The sequence below is a fragment of the Chenopodium album genome, chromosome 5 (genome assembly GCF_948465745.1).
Source record: "Chenopodium album chromosome 5, dcCheAlbu1.1, whole genome shotgun sequence".
Lineage (NCBI taxonomy): Eukaryota > Viridiplantae > Streptophyta > Magnoliopsida > Caryophyllales > Amaranthaceae > Chenopodium > Chenopodium album.
The window spans coordinates 2007311-2011774 of record NC_137838.1 but is presented as its reverse complement, the minus strand read 5'-3'; the positions used below and the strand labels follow the sequence as shown (position 1 = coordinate 2011774).

Genomic DNA, 4464 nt, shown 5'->3' with positions numbered 1-4464 from the left:
ACCACTACCTAATAAGTCGCCTAATACGTAAGACGCGACTCGATAGGTTAATTCTAAAAATGTATATAAAATAGTTACAATATCATATATATATGAAAAGTAAGTTTGGCATAATGGCAAGAACTTCAACCTTCCATGCAAAGAACTAGAGATCAAGCATGTTGAGTGTTATAAACACTGACATTATATGAGCTAATAAAAATAGTTGGAAAAAATGTTGATTTTTTACGTGTCGCCTCTTTCAACACAAGCGACACAATAGATTAACCTATGGAGTCGCCTCTTTCAACACAAGCGACACAATAGCTTAACAAATAGAGTCACCTTTTTCAACACAAGCGACACAATAGCTTAACAAATAAAGTCGCCTCTTTCAACACAAGCGACACAATAGCTTAACAAATAGAGTCGCCCTAACAACTAATAGGCGACTTATATAAAAGCTATCAAGTCGCCTTAGAGGCGGCTCCTAAAGTTGGAAGCTATTGTGTCTGTGGCTGTGGAGTCGCCTTTAAAGCGACTCGTTAGGTCATTTACAGGCGACTCGATAGGGGTTTTTTGTAGTAGTGAATTAACCGCTTATAAGCAAATTGGATATTTGGATGGTTCCACCCACCCAATTAGACTCTCAAAGGTTATTATAGACCATGGTAAACTTTTCGGCAATTTTTGTTTTGGGGTGAAAAAAGTCAAAAAAATTCAAAAATTCAAAAATTGGTCGTTTGAAGACAAATTGGATGGTTTCACCCACCCGGACTTCCGGAGGGTATTGAGGATCATGGTAAACATTTTGGCAATTTTTATTTAAAAATTCCAAAATTGAAATCCACGCTTTTTGAGAAATTTGGGATGTTTCGAGGCTCGGTGTCAAAAAGTTTTGAGATTTTAGGGGATACATCTCAGGGTCATATAATGCCGTTTGGAACCATATATGATCATTATATGTTGTCATAAATGTTCGTAATAGCTTAGGTTTAAGTTAATGAAATATGTGCAAGTTGTAAACTGGTAAATTGGTATTTTAAAGGCAAAATGGATGGTTCCACCCACCCAATTGGACTCCCGGAGGTTATTAGGGACCATGGTAAACATTTTGGCAATTTTTATATCCGTGCGAAAAAACGTCAAAAAATTCCAAAATTGAAGGCTAATCCACGCTTTTTGAAAAATTTCGAATGTTTCGGGGCCCGATGTCGAAAAGCATTGAGATTTTAGGGGATACATCATATCTCGGAGTCATATAATGCCGTTTGGAACCATATATGATCATTATATATTGTCATAAATGTTTGTGGTAGGCTTGAGTTGATGAAATCTGTGCAAGTTGAAAACTGGTAAATTAGTCGTTTAATGACAAATTGGATGGTTCCACTAAGCCAATTGGACTCCCAGAGGGTATCAAGGACCATGGTAAATATTTCGACAATTTTTATTTCCGAGTGAAAAAAAGTTAAAAAATTCCAAAATTAAAGGCTTATACCCACGCTTTTTTTAGAAATTTTTGAGGTTTCGGCCTTATACCAACAGACTTTGATTATTACATTCCTTTTGAACTCAAGCTATTTGAACCCAAGAAATTCTCGCAATTGAGATCTAAATGGGCATTAGAAAAAAGATCTAACAAATAATAAAGGATTTGGTTTGTCTTATGTTTTATGTGCATGCTGGTGAAGTGGTGATGGATTGATAGCACAAGTGGTTGTAGATTGAAGTACACATGGATTTTGGGTGTATGACTAAGGCTAAGTGAAAATTGTATGTGGCAATGAAGTATGCGTGGCTATTTTATTGGGCCAATGTAGGTTTGAATTTTAAGTAGGTCTAAGAAAAGATTTTTTACAAAAATGTGGGCTGGGCTTGGTCTTCAAAGCAAAAAAATAAAAATAAATTGCCATACTTCATATATATTTATAAATAAAAAGGATTTTAAATTAGAGTAATGTAAAATTATAGTCCTCTTATATACTATCCCAATTTTATATTGTTTGTAATTTAAAAATATTTTATGTCTCATAAAAATTATCTTAAAGTTATAAATAATATGAGATGGAGGTAATAATTTGGGTTAAAAATGTTAATTAAACATACATTATTGTGTGTAATTAAAATTACTATGTGAACATAAATTATATATGCAAAAGGTAGTATTCCCTTTGCCACTCTAATCTTACCCCATCCTAGTAGTGTAACTAGGTAAATAAAGAGTGAAAGAGATACAACGAGACTAAAAATAATATATGTAAGAGTAAAGTTGTGGTCCTTTATTTTAGCTTAAATAATAATACTTATCTTAAAAGATAAAAAACTACGAGTAATAACTTAAGAAAAAAAGCCTTTAACAAAATCTAACAATTCATCAGCCTTATACTTAGAAGGATGACCCACAAACATCCCATGCTCACCACCTTCACGAAGCTTAGACTTAACATTTAACCCTTTCTTCTCCATCAACTTCACCAACTCCACACTCCGATCAAAAAGCGGGTCACCATCACAACTCACCACCCAAACCCGCCACCCCAACTCTCGAACCCGATCCAACAAACTCGAACCACCATCTTTAACGGGGTCACAATACTCATGACTCCGGTTCGCTCCAATCGGCAAAGAGACTTCCCAACACAAGTCATTACATTCAAGTTTCAAAACTGAATCATTTTCGGAACGGAGCTCGGACTCGGTTCGTTCCACGCCGCTAAAATACGGTTGGATCAAAATCAAACCATTTGTCATCAACGGTTTTAATTCATCCACTTGAGCTGCGGCCATTAGTCCAGTATGGTAGACAATATTACCTCCTGCACTATCACCCATCATAACACAACTCGATAAATCTCCGTACTCTTGTATCCACTCATCCTTGCCCTCTTTCACCCATTTCAAAGCCTCCAGAACATCGTCGTACGCTGCAGGTAGACGATGTTCAGGGGCGAGCCTGTACTCGACAGAGACAACCAACGCAGCGAGCTTTGTCGCTGCGTAGGAGCAGAAATCATGGTAGTTCGGGTGTGCGGCACTAGCAACAACAAAGCCGCCACCATGAACGTACACTAGGATAGGATGTTTCTTGTTAGAAGAAGAGGAGGTTGATGATGAGTTAAGGAAAAGTCGAGGCAAGAAAACTCGAACCCAAGTGGATTTTTGGGAGTTGAGTGTTACATCTTTTGAAAGAGAAGGAGAATTGGGGTCATCGGTGGAAGGAGGGACGGTAGGGTAGATGTCAAAGGGACGAGTGAAGGTTCCATCAGGGTTTGGGGTAATGAGGAGGGTTTCTTTAACGTTTGGGATTTTGCTAATTTCAGTCATTTGGGTAGTAAAATGAGTAGAATAGCTAGATGTAGTAATAGTTATTGGGTAAATAACCTAAATGTTAATTTTAGATTTGAAATGTCTTATTTTGGTAATAGAAAAGGTCTAAAGGAGCAAAAGAAGAGGGTTAAAAGTTAAATGAGATGAGTAATGAGAAATGATATTATGAGGTTTTTTATAGTAGTGGGAGATTGGGTGATTGCTTCTTCTCCAAGGTTCAATAATTCATTTGATATGGAGTGGAGGCAAGCAAGTGGGGGTAAGATCTTCTTTGGCGGGCGCTCAAGTTTCCGATAATATATTATACAATTTAATTATGACTTATCTCCGTTGTTAATAGTAAGTTAGGTTGATAGTTTTAAACTTGTAGCATTTACTAAATTTTTACTTACTCGTAATACTCTCTAGTCAGACTAAGGGTCTGTTCTCATTGACTGAACTTAATTGATTTGAACTGAACTGAACTAAATTGAGCTGAACTGAACTGAATTGAATTGAATTGAACTGAATTGAAATGAATATTTTATAAGAGAAGGAAATTAGGAGCTGAATTGAAATGAATATTTTATAAGAGAAGGAAATTAGGAGCTGAATTGAAATGAACTGAACTGAACTGAACTAAACTGAACTGAATTTCAACGTAAGAGAACATACCCTAATTATATTTCTATATCTCTCTATTATGTGAAGAATAAATGTTAGAAGTTGGAATTTAATTAAGGGACAGAGAGAATAGCATTTACTAAATTATTACTCAATACTCTGTAGTTAGACTAGTTGTAAAGTGGATCATGTGTTTCAATGAATTTGAGATCTAAGTGGGCATAATAATAATTAAAAAATTAAAAAGAATTTGGTTTGTTTTATCTTTAGGTTTATGTGCATGCTAGTGAATGTGGTGATGGATTGATATAATACAAGTGGCTGTAGAATATAATAGGCACATGGATTTGAGCCTTTGACCAAGGCCAACAAAACTTTTGTCTGAGGCAATGTTGGGCCAATATCGTTTTAAGTAGGTTCAATACAGATGAAAAAAAGCTTGATCTTCAAGCCCAAAAAAATGAAAAATAGCGCCTGAATAAGGTAGAAAACATTAATACTTGGTATTAGTTTTACGTATGGATTGAAGCTAGGAACCTCGTGCTTTGTTTA

At 35.7% G+C, this 4464-nt stretch overlaps 1 pseudogene; it reads right to left on the bottom strand.

Annotated features, from left to right (window-relative positions):
* Window positions 1-2240: 2240 nt before the first annotated feature.
* On the bottom strand, window positions 2241-3323 carry LOC145630016 (carboxylesterase 1 pseudogene; annotated as a pseudogene).
* Between the last annotated feature and the right edge of the window lie 1141 nt (window positions 3324-4464).